Below are 15,616 nucleotides of genomic sequence, written 5' to 3'. Positions count from 1 at the left end.
GCAGGCGTAAGTAGAATACACAATAAATGTATATTTAGCTGTAGTTAAAAGTGAAACTTAATATCTTGTGTTAGTACATAGTACTCTCTTACCAAGAAAACTAATTTATAGGTAAAGAAACAGAGCTTAAAACTAAGAGACTGTGTGTTTTTAAATAACCTAAGTAAAATGCATACTTAACTTACCTTTTATTCTCCTGCTGTGTGTGCCCTGAGCTGGTCCAGGGAGTTCTATGAGGTAAGAAATTCCTGGTCAACAAAAGTTCCTTTTCTAAAAAAAGTGAACATAATGGAAACGGGGAACCACTTACCAGGCAGCTGAAAAAGGAGCTGACTGTGCAGAGAATTTCACACCTTATGGCTTTTGGTCAGTAAAGTACATAAACAAAATGTAATTTTCTATGCAATTACACAGGGTCACACAAGAATATTATGTTTTAGAAACGCACTCAAAAGCATATTGCTCTCCAAGAGCCCAATCCAGAAAATGATTCTTCACTTTAGTAAAGTTACTCATAAGCATTTCTGGGAGTGGAGCCTAGGAGACATTCTCCTTTTTATGCTTTCTTAAACAGTTTATGTGATAGTAACAACAGGAAGATAAATTACTTTGAATGGTAGCAATTAGAGAAATAAGGAGTGTGATAGATTTACCATGTGGAAAACATCTCTCACACATTTTCTTACAGTCATTAAACCTACTTTTAATGACACAACACTGATTTCAGAAAGAAACAAAGTTTATTTGATGAATATAAACAAGCTGATCAACACTAAATACTTCCCATACACATGATAACAATGTTATGAACTCTAAATACCTTGGTACTTTACACTTCTACTAGACATTAAATTACAATGACTGTCTAATACATGCCCACTGGTAATTTCTAGGAATTCCTTAGTTTCATATCAATGTCCTTAACCATATATCAATATCACAATCCAGAACATGCCACTCACTTGAAAAAATTATTACAAGAAGCACTATCAAATGAGGATCTAAGGTAGATAGGGAATACTGACCCATTGCTGCAGAACATCACATTCAAACGTCACCCTACACACACAAAAAAAACATTGCGGATATAGTTTGTGTCAACACATCTGAGGTCTTTTCATAAACACTGTTTAAAAAGTAAATTGAAACCCACTTTCAAATGAAAGTCAATGTGCAGGTACGTGCATACTGGATACACAAAATTCATTAAATACAAAATTCATACTGTACATTGAAATGAAAGAAAGAATGTGCAGTACAAGACTGATCTCACATTAAAATAATAATCATTATCTTAAATGCTAACCAAAAGTTGGTTTGCTTCATTACACTTAGAGGGGGAAAAAAAAAAAATCTACCAAACATTGCTGAAATAAAATACTTCCCAACATCACAGTGTTTATTGTAAACCCCGAGATTCTATTTTAGTATATGAAAGATTTTCTCCAAACATCATAGAGTATCACATGAAATGAAAATAAAGAAAAAAAAATAAGCAAGAAAGGAAAAAAGCAATGTTAGACAAAATTTTCCTCTTTAGGGGCTAACTTTTAGGCCCTGATAAAAGTTTAGATCAATACTCTTACCAACATGAGTGGAGCAAAAATGCCCCTAAAATAATACCTGTGACAAAATTGGCACGTACATATAAATATCTAACTATACAGCTTTGTATCTGTGACCCTATTTTCCCCCTAGTTTACATCCTACTTCAAGTATTCGGTTGCAGAGTTAAGGTAAAGACCTGATTGTAAGAGACACAGACGATTGTCCCCTACTGCGACAACAAATTTGTCATGAGAAACCAGTTTTGTTGTCTGAGTTTCCGAGTGCAACATTTGTCATATGTGCTAAATATACTCCTCAAAGCTTTGCTGTTTCAAAAACAAAGATCTAAAATGCCATTGATAGTTAAAGGACAAACTTTTTAAACATGAATGAAGTTGGGATTATCTACGCTATGCTAATTCTATACATTTTACTCTATTTACTGAAGACAGTAACATCCAGCAGGGCTCCTGCTCGAATAAATTGCTCTTTGATTGCACCAAGAATCATGGTACAAGTAAATAAAATATCATCTCTAGATAATAATTTTAAAGGGGTTACTATGTATGGCTCATGTAGGAGTTAATCGCACCACAGGTTCAAAAAATAATTTTTCTAAATTCAGTGCAAGACTTTAGGAGTATCCATTGAGATTTTTTTTTTTTTTTTACAGCAGCAAAGAAAAACTACTAAGGATTAAGGCCACCCATGCTTAAATTTATTGTTTGTCCTTTAAAAATGCAGATATTCTCTTCCCACTGCCATCAGCATGGAAGCATTTCTTCCATGGACAAAAAGATGCCTCAACAAAACAGCCAAACATTTTTGCACATGTTTGCCAGACTGACTGAAAATGTTCGTGGAGTCAGAAGGAACTTCTCCTTGAGAAGTTCTAGAGATCTGACTGTCAGTTAATAGTCTCTCACTGAATGTAATGACTTCACATTTTTATTTTTCCTTGCATGTGCTTTAAATTTATTTTACTAGACACATTTTGTTGACACAAACAGCCTTTAAGTGCTATTTGTTCATTGGTATTTTCTTTAACATCTAAGATTCATTGGGGTCCATGTTGGAGACTGTTTTTCAATGCAGAGAACAATAACAAACAGTTCCACATTTACAGGAGACCTAGTGCATATACTGTATTCACAGCAATCTTATCTTTAGTTTTGTTTTTTGTTTGTTTGTTTTTTAAGAGTCCCAGCTTTTATCATTGAAAACATGTATGCATTTGGATGGTAAAAGGTTGATACATCCTTGTGTACATGTCCATATATATACATACATATGTATTTATATACGCCTCAAGCTTTTACCATCCCGGAATAGATACATCTTGTATATAATCATATATTTATGTTCAAATTAGATGTCCTATGCATTGTCAGAGACACACACCATATTTTCATACAGCTAATCTTTTTCATCAGTTATTAGTACCAAAAATTGATTTCATTTCCAACCTGGCCCAGAGCTTAATACCGGTTATATTATCAATATTTGTTTTTGGTTTGGTTTGGTTTTGGTTTTTTAATTGATATTATTTTATCAGTAGATATAAGAAAACAGAGGAGGGTAAAGGCTTGTTTTTACTTTTTGGAAAAGCCCACATCTAACTGGGGGTAAGGTTAATGCCAACACCCTTATATAGCATTTTACTAATACCTCTTTGATAATCTAGTGCAATAGAAGTGATAGTTTAGAACAGACTAGGTAAAATCAGCAAATGCAGATACCACATCTAAGAGAATCTGAATTACTTATTAAAATCAATATTAATTTACCAAAAATTAGTTAAATAACCTATTTAACTGATCTTCATTAAACAATCATATTCTGAACAGATGGTTTCTTTGTGAAAACAGAATAACTCACAAGACCCATTAAAAACAGAAATGAAGCTCTTATAATTTCTGCTTGAGTCTCCTTCATTATTTTCCAAAGTATCTAATTTCACAATAGACTACAAGAAATAATGGAGAAAATGCCAATTAATGCAGCATTTCATTAGATATCAACCTTAGCATTCATTTTCTGCATCTGTGATCTTCTCCAGGATATCATGGTCATGTTTGGAGATCCAATGCAATAGATTATCATTGTTACCTTCCAGTGCTACAGTTATTTCTTCCTTTTTCGCTAGTTCCTCTGACAACTGTAACAAGGGAACAAAATATTCCAATTAACAACATAATTGAAGCATCCAGAACATTCTACTTCTCATCTGACCAAGATTCTTATAGACATGAGTGGGTATATTCCTTTTCTAGGGACTAAGGATTAAGTAAGGCATTTAAATTCGATTTGAACCCACTTACTATGTTCATAGGGTCACAATTAGTTTTATTGCTGATTTGTATGACAAGATTCCCCCTAAATGGGAACTATTTTAAATTCCTAAGATGTCAAATTCTATTGTGCTTGTGATTGTGTAAACAATGGGTTTTTTGATCTTGTCTATAGGCACAGTAGCTTTGAAGGAGTAATGCTATTAATAAAACTAAATATTTTTATGTGGCAACCAAAGGAGTCATCCATTTATTTCCATGGCAGGTGGGAATATGCTGTACTTTGATCAACTCTCCAGAACTGAAGCACCATTTTGTCATTATATTTTAAGCACTTTAAGTTCACTTTAAGTTCTTAAGTACTTATTTAACTTCTCCCACAGCAGAGGAAGGTTTCATGGATACCAGAAGCTCAGATTTACAGAAGTTACAATGCACAACAGTCTGATATGAGGTTTTCAGCCACACTCCCACTAATCACAGGCCAAAACCTGGAGGACTGTGAGAGGTAATGGGTGTCAGCACAAGTCAGTCAGTGGGAAGAACCTTCCTGCCTTCTACAGACCTGTGTCTGGTTGTAAGTGACTACAGAGTGAGACCTGAATGATTTTGATTGTTACACCAGTTGAGCTACAAGCAACTTCGTGAGCAGAGAGCAGTGAATTAGTCTTATTCACATTATCTGTATATCAGATGAGTGGGAGGAATTAAATGATTCCCTTACTGGGCAATTGTTCATTTATCCACTGACTCTGTTTCTAGAAAATCTGAAATGCATTATGTATGGGATTTTCTGTTATTGCCCTTCCATTTATGTAACCTTAGAAGTTTCCAAAACATCCAATTGTATGAAAAGAAATTGCCATACAATGCTTATGCTTTTGTATACAGCTGAAAACTTATGTTTTTCCAAATAGAACTAGTTGACTGAAAAGCCCCTTTTAATTCTAGAATCTAGTAAAGTGAAACACTAGTAAATTCTAGAATCTGTGAGTAAAGTGAAACACTGCTTACAGAATAAACTCAAAAATGATTTTAAATCCTTATTTTCAAGTTCATATATATGCACGAAAGTACATGTAACAGTTTATATCATACAAACTTAGATGAAGAGTTCTGCTTTTTCAGTGAGGGGTTGGTACAATTCTTCTGGTTAAAACACTTAGGGACTAATCCAAAGCCCACTGAAATGTGGAAAGGTTCCCACTGACTTTAACAAGTTTTGGATCTGGCCCTTGAATGGTCTAAAAAATGACTTCTGCAGAGCTGGAAAGCCAGGGAGTTCCTAAAGTAGATCATATTACTAGTTCTGGCACATAAAATCTTTGCAAACTTTTTATGAAAACTGTAAGTCAGAGCATGCATTACGTTCTGTGAACTGTGCATAGCTCCCATTCTTTTGGGTGCCGAGAATTTCCTAATCATCATTCAAAGAGAATTTCCTAATCATCATTCAAAGAGATACACAGGCAGAGGAAGAGCACATGTAAATTAACAAGGAGAGGACATTCCAGAAACTGTAGCACAATAATGCCCAGATTTTTGAAACAGGCTCACTAAAACATTACCACAGCGAATCTTCAATATAGTTGCTATTTTACAAGCTGAAGTTCCTTTGCAATTAACACTCCTTTATGCTTGGAAAAATAAGAACCCAGAACAAACTGTCCAATCTGAGGAAGAGCAAAAAACACAAAGTGCACTCTCCCTCCAGGTTGCTCCCCAGATTTTCGTTGGTATTTTGCTATAGAATGAAATCCCCCAAATAAACCTCACCCACTTAATCAACCCACCCATTCATCAGGAAACCATACATGTATTGGAAATGTAACAAAAACTTGTTCACCACAGGTAGGAAATGCAAAGTATTTCTCAAGTAAGCCAAATAAATATATAAAAGGATATTGCTGTCAAATACCAACTGAGGTTGAGTAAATTAAATTTATATTTGTTTCTTCAATGCTGTACTTGGGACAAGTCACTGAACCTCTAAAACAGAAATAAAGTTTGGTAACGTACATTGGGCCTGAATTCAGCAGTGCTCCAGCTGAAATTAATGTCTTATGAGTTTGGCACCTCTGTCAGTCCATTAGATACCAGTCAATGAAAACTGCAGAAGGATGTGAAGATATAAAAGTGTAGTAGCCCACAAATATTTGTTCAGATTGTTTTTCCTTTGGATAAAGACACCTGCCTGATTAGTACTTTTTACTTCCAATCCTTTCCTCTCAGCAGTGATTTGCAGAAACAAGCTGGAGAGAGTGGGTAAACACAAAGGGGTTAAAGGGGAAACTGTTTAATAACAGTAGTAAAATGCAGGCTATTTTTGACATCTGGGTTAATGTCCATTATGCACCATATGCTTTCCAAATGTTTGCAACAAGCACCCAGATACAAAAACAGATACCCATTCACATAGGCTTAAATTGCCCTCTCCTAACCTGTTACACATGGTACCTACATAAAAGGCCAACAACTGATATGGCAATTAGTGAGTCAGAAAGAGAGGGAATAGCCACTTTATTACAGGGAATTGGTATCTGACCAAATGTTAGTAGAGAAGGATATCATTAATGAAAACCTATTAGGGTTATTTCTGCTCCTTAATCCACGACAAGGCATCTGTACTATAATGTGACATCTTTTAAAAAGCTGTCAGGATGAATTCCTCAGTTTCCTTCTCCAGACTCATTCATCATTACTGCAATCAGAGTACCAACAAATGATGGGAAATTATTTCATTTTCTGGAAACACGTAACTAGACTGAAAAGTAGTATTTAAAAAATAAGGCTATAACTCATAAGGTCTTTCTCAAGTGACCTCCTGGGACTCGCCTGTGCCTCTTGCAACAACAAAATCTAAATGGCATGAAGGAAAAAAAAAATGTATTCTCAATTTTTACCTTTATCGGTGCAAAACCATGAAAAGAATGACTCGATTAACTAAAACAAAGCCTTGGCACATACCACTCTAAATTCTGTCCCTGCCACCAGCTTGTTCTGTGACTAAGCAAAAATCATATTATTTTTCTGTGCCTAACTTGCTCTTTGCTACAGCAGGCATAACATCAGGCTCCTCACAGGAATGTGCAAGGCTTAATGTTTGTAATGTGCCTTAAGAGTCTTGGATGAGTGCTAAGTATTATTATTTTTCAGTTCCTGCATTTGATTAAAACTGAAATAACATAGTAAAAATTAAATTAATATATTAAGTTACAAGTAAAGAGCAAGCATGTGGTTTGTGGAGCTACTTATAACACTTTTAATATGAACATGTATTACAGACTAGGTGATTCCCAAGGTCTGTACTGACATGTACCATGTGGGCATAACTTAACAACTGAAAAACCCCCCAGAAGTTTGATTCGGCCAAAAATCTGCTTGTGGCTTCTGTGTGAGCCCAGAGCTTGGACCAGTGGGAGCACTGTGGGCTGCTTTTCCCTGCCCCTGAAGTGCAGTTGCAGACACGATCAGAGCCCAGATATTTGCAACTCAGCACAAGAAACAGTATTGGGTAGCACAGATCTGCTGGAGTGCTTCCCACTGCGGAGTTCCCTTAACACAGGATATGACAATGGCATAATATGTGCTATTTGAACCTCTCTGTCGTTACAGCCCCAACAATAAATACCATTTTTGCTACTTCCTCCTGGCTGAACTCTTGTGGAAAGAATGAAAACCCACCTCTCACTTTCTAAAGAATACAGTAACCTGTTAAAGCCTGTTACATCGATAGGAAAACCTCCCGTGAGGAGGGCCAAGAAGAGAAACAATTAAGACATAAAGTTGTATCCAACCTATGTACAAAACTTTCAATGCTGAGATGCCAAAGACACCTAAGACACTTGTTGAGCTGAGTGAAAAGGTAAAATCTAGTTTAAATTTATAGCATTCCTTCAGTGTCCCTCTAGGAGTTTGGCTTTTTGCCAGTGTTCCTTGTTAAAAATTTGTTAAACGTGTTTGGCATTAATGCAAACACAAAGTGCTCATTTGTTACAAATTCTATTGGAATGCATTCATTTAAGGCAATGAAGTAGTTACCAGAAAAGAAAAAATGTTCATTAAGTACATTTTAAAAATACAATGATGTATGCGGTGCATAACTATGGCGCCCCAGTGGCTATATAAATATCTGACAGAATAACCACAAGTTGTGTTTGGTTTGAAATTGGAATCTTTTAAACAGAACCGATAGAACAAAAACTGGTTTTGTTTGTTGTCAAAACTGATGTTAGTCTTTCTTGTTTAGAACTACTTACAACAACCAAAGTTTTGGCGTGCAGTTTTTTACATCTCAAATCAATAAAGCCCACAGGTTAAAGTAATGCTCGGGGAAGTTTCCTGATTTGAAAGGTGAGTGCAGCACTGCACATTATCTAGAGAACACTGGACACAGAAAGTAAACACCCTGCTTGGAGGAGAACAAATTTTAGTCATTCTTAAAAACTCCACTTAAGGAAATGTTACCTGGGAGATCTGCAACTGTCTGACAACATTCAGGTATACCCAGGCAAAAGGTGTCCTGCTCTACTCAATGCAATGGTCCTTTCAGAAAATAAGGAGTTCAAACCTAGTTTACAAAATCCTAATAACAAATCTCTCTTTTATAATAATGTGAAAGATCCCTGGTAATGATAACTCTTAATTTTTAATACGCAATTGTGAGGTTTATTTCTTAGATGCTAGAAAATACCTTCTTAGCTACATTTTAAAAGTAAACCCATTTTTCTTTTTATTTTTTCAATAATTTATAGTTACTTACTAAAAAGCTTAAGAATGGTAAATACATGAGTAAAACATATTCAAAAGAAAGATCCAGAAACTCTGTGATTTAATTAAATATTGAAAGGTTCACAAAAACCCATCAGCATTAAAAGTTATTTATAAAGACAAAATTAACTTTGCTCCATTTCTGGCAAAGAAATTATTTATCCCATTTGTTGCTATTTATGTTTTAAATTCACTACACAGTAAACTTCAGAAGGATCTGCAGCTGGTGGTAGAATCACTGCACGAATGTGATGAACTTTCCATATTGCTATAATGCCAGAATTGTTAATCTTAGTTAGGGATAAAAGCAGATACCATTGGGATGAATAAAATCAAATGGATTCAAGCCCTTTAGAGAGTAAGAGTCCTTGAAAACTACTGTACAATTATATCATAAAATTAGATGAAGTTTATGAACCTTGAGACTATTTGGACAAGGATGCCTTCTCTACTGGGAACGTTTATAAATCAAAATTAGACAAGTGCTATATGAGTTGAAAGACAGCTATTTTTTTTTTCTTATAACCTTTTTCTTTTCATAAAACAAGTCTAGTCCAAATCAAAGCTCTTCAGAAATATGAGAAAACTCAGCACATATCCTTCAATCTGTCACTCTGACGCTGAATTACAAAGAGGGTTACAGGGAATGTTAAGGATGGTTTCAGTGCAGCAGTCTGCCATGGGCTGACTGGAGCGCATTGAAGATGATGGAAGAATTCCTGTGGATTCCAGGAGACCCCCAGTCCGCTCAAGGAGGCGGCCGTGACTCAGCAGCACAGGGCACGGGGTTCTTTGTCAAGACATTTATGACTTCCTTAGGACGCAGCACGTGAGACCATGGCAACTTCTTTTTTTTTTTTTTTGTTATTTAAATGCAACTGAAGTGACAAGGAAAGAAGAAGAACTGAGTAAAGTGGCTCAAACAACAACGTTCCCAATGCGATCCGGAAAGCTGCCAATAACAGACAACGCTGGATGAAATTGGAAGGTGCCTTTTCCACCCTGGCTGATGCTGAATGCCATTTATTGTCGTGGCCGGGACTAATTAGGGGCCTTTTTTTTTTTTTTTTTTTTTTTTTTTTTTTGAAGATCAAGGATTTTTTGCGATCTCTGCTGCTTAATAACACGGTGTTGCCTGCCCGCCACCTGGCCCGGCGCGGCTCTCCCGGCTCCCGGCGGCGGCACCGCCTCGGGACACGGCAAGTGCGGGCAGGAAACCGCCGGCACGGCCGCGCTTAACCCGCGCACTGCCGGCCCCGCCGGGGGGACAGCCCGCACAAACCCGGCTGCCTGCAAACCTGGCACTGAGGGCGAAATTACCGCACCGGCGTGGCGATAAAGCTGGCATCGGAGACGGGGATGAGCGCAGGCGGCAGCGCTGGCTGCGAACCCACGCAGCGCTCGCTGCGCTGCCAGCGCACAGACAGCTCGTGTTCCCGCTGGCTGGGGAAAGAAGTGGTTAAAGAAAAGCTGTGTCAAGCCCCCAGTCTAATAAGTCATCTTATTAGGAAGTTGTGATGCCCTGTTTGCCCTCGCCTGTGGCTTGTCTGCTCCACTGAAAGGTCTCCTGCTGGGACCTTCGTGGCATTATACGAGGCAGAGAAGGCTGCTGCAATATATGAGCCTTGGTTTGGAGCAGCCAAAACAGCGGGAGAACTAAGCTGCAAAGAATTAAACATGTAACAACTTTGTAAAAGCACAGACAGTGATTGAGGTTGGCCCTTTTGCTGTTGACACATTCTGGCCCCTGTAGGTTGTGGTCACTAAGCCCATTAGAGCTGCAGTGTGGCAACATCTAGTTCAGCAAGTTCAATGTGTTTCTGTTTTATTTCTAAATACTGGACGCAAGCTGGCAGCGATAGGAGAGTGGAATATGGCACCAGAAATATGTCATAAACACAGTCGTCATTGTCAGGGATGTGAAATTACTTTTCAAACTATTTATTTTTAGCAGAGGGAGGGTGGGCGTATTTTTGCATTTTGTTAACTGACATTTAATTGCGACTTGCTGCATGTTTTGTTTAATTAAAAAAAAAAAAAAGAAAGGAAACCTCAAGATGCTGTTTTCTCTTAGAAGAGAAGATTTTCACTAGAGAGAAAAATCTTTTTTTGCTAGAAATTCAACGAAAATGAATGAAATGCAAAATGAAACGAGAAGAAATGAACCTACTAAAATCTCTGCTGGGATAGGTTTCATTTAATTCAGATTTTAAAAACTGGATTGAGAAATGGAAAAGAAAGATTAATTAATAAGAAAGATAAATTAATGAAAGGAGATATTACAGACATAACTGAGGGGTAGATTTAAGTTCTAAATCCTAATATGCAGAAGAATACACCTTCCCATTTCCCTAAGGACCACACTTTTCCAGGGAACAGTGCAAGGTTTCTATTGCACATCGATGGGATGCTTGTGATCCCTCAGCTCTGAAAGCTCTGTTTGCCTTTCAAAACCGCATTGTGGTCCCACTTTTTGTAAATCCCTGCAGATTCATCACTGCCAGGAGTTACCAGTCTGTAGATATGGAGCAAATAATGAGTTGGCTGAACACTTGTGTATCTGAAACATTTGTCTCTCTCTTGAGCCTGTTACGTGTTGGCTCTGCCCTCATCCCCAGATGAGCTAAAGCTTATGTAAGAGGTTAAATGTGCAGAGAATGATAAAGACAGGTCACAGCTGAAGGAGGGAAGGGGTTGGCAATCTTTTGTTCTTTTTCCCTGGTGCCCTCCCCTGTGTTTTTCAGGGGTTTTTGCTCAGGCAGAAGTTTCAACTTGCTGATCCACAGAAATGACTGGCCACTCCTTTTGGAGGGACAAAAGGGCAAAGCAGATTCTTTCTTTGGCCACCAGTGGTGAAGGAGTATTTCTTTTCTGTTCTTAGGAGTTTGCCTGAGCCAAGCAAGGTCATAGCTGTGGCTTTTCTCTGCATGAGGGAAATTTCTAGAATTTGGAGGAGTTATTTTTTTTCTGCCATCTTTTGAGATTTGCTGATAGTTTGGGACTAGAAGGAAATTCTTAAGATCTCATACATATTTGACTGGTTGTAGCAAGGATGATTTGGGTTTTCCCTCATGCATCCTACCAGAGTCAGTCAATATTTAATAGCTAAAATTGGCTGGCTGTTGTGCTTGGATAACTCTAGTTACTGTGGCTGCTACCACACTGTTGTTAGAAGCATATTGGTTACTAGATGTTGTACCAGAGTAAATACTAATAAATTTGGTGGTTGTGGTGAGGAAGTTTAATCCAAAAGCATTCCAGCCAACGAGGAGGCACACAAGGGCTGTACTCCTTCTTTTGATGTGCCCAAAGGCTGGATGGAGTCGGGCGGAAGAGAGGTGGTGAGGGCTGAGTGCAGGTTTGAGGTACTTGATGTGTGTGTGCCTATTTCTCCCCTAAGGAAAAGGGTGGATTCTTGGCTAGAAAGGACAAGACTCCTTAGAAGTGCTGGACATAGCATAATGTCCTTAGGGCAGATAACTCCAGTAAGTTAGCAAAAGTTTGCTGGGATTATTTTTACTTAACCAAACATGGAATTTAATAAAGATGCATCTAATGACTTGTGCCTGCTTTCCCAATCACCTCAGATTGCTTATCTTCTACAGTTAAGAATAAACTAAAGAGCTTCAGAGTCTTGCTCTGTGGATCTGAATATCTGTACCAACAGCTGTATGTTCCCACCTTTACTTCACAATTTAGACAAACCATTAATGTGCCATTTCATTAGTTTGTTCTGCTAGTTAATAGCCCTGTACTCTTTAAAGTTACCCTATCAGTTATATTTAAATACTGATTGTGCTGTGGAAGACATTATGAGGTATGGTTATTGTAGTAATAATAATATAAAAGAAATCAATATGCCAAAGGATAGTCAGAGTTCTATAGTATACAAAAAACCTGTTTTACAGTATATGAGATATACTTCCATCTTCTTCCCCTTCAAATGATCCTAAATATATTTTTTATTTTACCTGGTTCATGATATGAACCTACTTATAAAAGTGAAGTGTGATATTTACAGTTGCATCTTTTAATGTCAAGAAGAAAGAGATACAACTAAGGAAACTATTAGTAGGTTTGGTCTATTTGAAGACCAATGCTGGATCTACTTAAAACCCTTCGAACTGCTAAAGCATTACAATGACTGTGTGTGGCACTGTGAACATGACCATACACGCTCCACAGCTACTTATTTTTTAAATACCCATCCAAGTAACACGCAGCATTTTGAAATCTAACTTGTGTGGTCTAGTTATGCAATAATTTTTATAATTTAGGCCCCAATATTATGAGCTTCTCCACAATTATGGCTCTGCCCACGCATTTCTCAGTGCACAATAGGGAAGACTTAGGGACCAGTTCTGGTAAGTATATAAGCATATGTTTTAATTCTTTAATTTTTACTCTAAATGAGACTTAAAAGTGCACCTAATACTAAGAGAAGGCTTAAGAGTTTATCCTGAAAGGGATCTTACAGGCTTTCATTTAACTAAGGGCACACATATAATATACCATGCATATTGAAGACCCACAGTTATCAGCATACCAATGATAATGACTACTGCATAAAGGGAAATAATAAAATAGCAATAAGCAAGTGTTTAAGCAAAATATTGCTCCCCCAATCTTCAAGCACCATGTTTATAATCACTTTGAAATTCAAAAGCACGCATGTGTGTAAGAGCTGGAGAGATCAGAGGCTTAGATTGCAAGATTTCCAAAGGAGATACTCAGACCTTCCATGCAAGTGTCAAATGACAGGTAAACATATACAACTAAAAATATGAACTCGACTATAAAATCATATAAAACTACAACGGCGACATTTTCTACTCAATGCTATTATAAAAGAGCTCGATGCATCACAACTAAACTGTTTAGCAATACAAGTCTAGGAAATTTCTGAACAAAAATAATCACCACAGTTTCTCATTAATCACAATTTACACTGAGTAGTACTTTTTTTGGTTAGAGAACACCTATGTCTCTGTGCTCATTTTCTTTCTCCTCTTAATCTCCCATTCCAGACAATCATGAACACAGGATGTAGAAAAGGAAGAGGAGAAGGAGGAGGATCACCCATGTCCTTTGCAGATTTTTTTGCCAGTAGAATGTTTTGGAATCTTTCATTTCATTAAAAGAAATCTAATTTTTCATTCCACCATTAAGCATTGCTGTGATAATGATCACAAAATGTTTTGTAGGCTCATAGAAAATGGAGCTTGTTCCAATTATAAGTGATCTGTCTTCCAAATTTCAAAGTGTGGATCAAGAACAACTCACACTTTCCCCTGTTCCTATGCAGAAGGAAACAGGGAATTCCCCCTTCAGGCAATGCAGGTGCCCCAGAGAGCTCAGGGTTCCTGCTAAATCCAGAACATTGCATTTAATAATCCTCAGTAGACCAACACCATCCACAAACCATTTAGCACTGTTCCAGTTTCATTTATCCTTGTGGTCCCTGCAGTTGGCATGGCAAGTGTGGGCAACAGTTACATGATATTTGAGTCAGTATTGCTCGTATTATATGTAGAACCACTGCCAGCTCATTTCACTCTGAGTCCATATTGCAGGAAAATTTACCACACATTTCATCTTCACACCCTTCAGACTATTCATGATTTTAGAGAATTCTCATATTTCTACCTCTTTTCCAAACTGAAGCTTCTCTTTATGTACAAACAATTTAAAATCTCCTTTTTTTTTTTCTTAGCCTTTACTGTGCTCTCTGTTCTTTCTCAGTGGCTTATCAGAAATACATGGAATAGCAAAGATGTGGGCAAGCTTTGAACAGGTACAGGGGTTAAAAATGGCTTTGTGTTTAAATAGCTATTTTTTTCCCAAGTATTTATTATGTTGTTTCCTGTTTTTACCACTGATGCAAATAAAGCTAAGTTTTTGGAGAACTATGCACAATAATTCCAAAATCTCCATCCTGAAGAGTAATAGCTAATTTACATCCAAGAATTAAGTATGTAGTTTTGGGGTTGCTTGCCCCCCATGTGCTTCATTTTACATTTATCTAAAGGAAATTTCATCTGCTCAATCCCTCAAATCACTGCAACCTAGATTTTGGATTTCCAGAATTCCTTCAATCCTGCAGAGGAACAAAACAGATTTCAAAACCATTTCGTGGGAAATTTCCAGTAAATATATCTGATTTCTCAGAAGAATGAGCTAAAACCTGCAGGGCAGCTGGGATGGAGGGAAGGCAACAGACATAGCTCCATTCTGTGCATAATTCAACAAAGTGCCAATCCATGCTTGTGGAATCCTTTGCTGTGCTGGTGTTGCTGGCTGACACAGTGTCAGCATTTTTCAGGATTACGCCACTATCAGCCTGTGCTGGGACCCTTTAAAACAGCTGAAATAAAAGAGCTCTTTCTGCATATTTATGCCATCCTGCTCTGAGCACTTCCTGTTGGCCCCAGTAAATCTCTGCTAAGTTTCAATCGACTCTCATGGTGTTCCAGCTGTTAGATAAACTTGCAAGGATATTTTTGTGACAGGTACAAACCTAGACAGGAAATCTCAAGAAGAAATCCTAAATTAATTATATGTCAACATTCAAGCCACAAGAAGGAGCAATTGTCATAAATTTTTGAAAGCTAGAATCCAATTTTAGTTTTAAGTGCAAAAAAGTTCACTGACTCAGTTGTGAGTCAGTGCCAATAAAATAATATATTTCACATTCTTCAGCAGCTCACTTTGGCTAAACATAGAAGGGAAGAAGCTAAGATCAGTGAGCTGTGTATTTAAATCACAAAAAAAGAATTCAAACACAAACTAATGACAAATTATAGATTTACAACTTATAATTCAGAATTGCCTAATCTTATCTCACCTTTTTGAAAATGCATACAAAACATAAACTAATTCTGTGTTAAATGAAAACATCTTCACTACCTGAAAATCTGATAACGGTGCCAAGAACATCTTTCTGCAATACCAAACAACACAGACTCCATCTCTCTTCTCTGTCCACACACCCCGTGCCTTTCGTTTGC

At 37.3% G+C, this 15,616-nt stretch overlaps 1 protein-coding gene across 9 annotated transcripts in view; it reads right to left on the bottom strand.

Annotated features, from left to right (window-relative positions):
- Positions 1 to 721: 721 nt before the first annotated feature.
- ERC2 (ELKS/RAB6-interacting/CAST family member 2) overlaps positions 722 to 15,616 on the bottom strand; it is a 430,377-nt gene continuing 415,482 nt past the window's right edge. For all 9 annotated transcript variants that reach the window (XR_004359172.1, XR_004359173.1, XR_004359174.1 and 6 more), the window contains one exon: positions 722 to 3,706. The gene's annotated coding sequence lies outside the window, so the exon portion shown is untranslated. The remainder of the gene's footprint in view (positions 3,707 to 15,616) is intronic.

This window comes from Chiroxiphia lanceolata, chromosome 11 (assembly GCF_009829145.1).
Source record: "Chiroxiphia lanceolata isolate bChiLan1 chromosome 11, bChiLan1.pri, whole genome shotgun sequence".
Classification (NCBI taxonomy): domain Eukaryota; kingdom Metazoa; phylum Chordata; class Aves; order Passeriformes; family Pipridae; genus Chiroxiphia; species Chiroxiphia lanceolata.
This window is presented reverse-complemented; position numbering and strand designations above follow the sequence as displayed.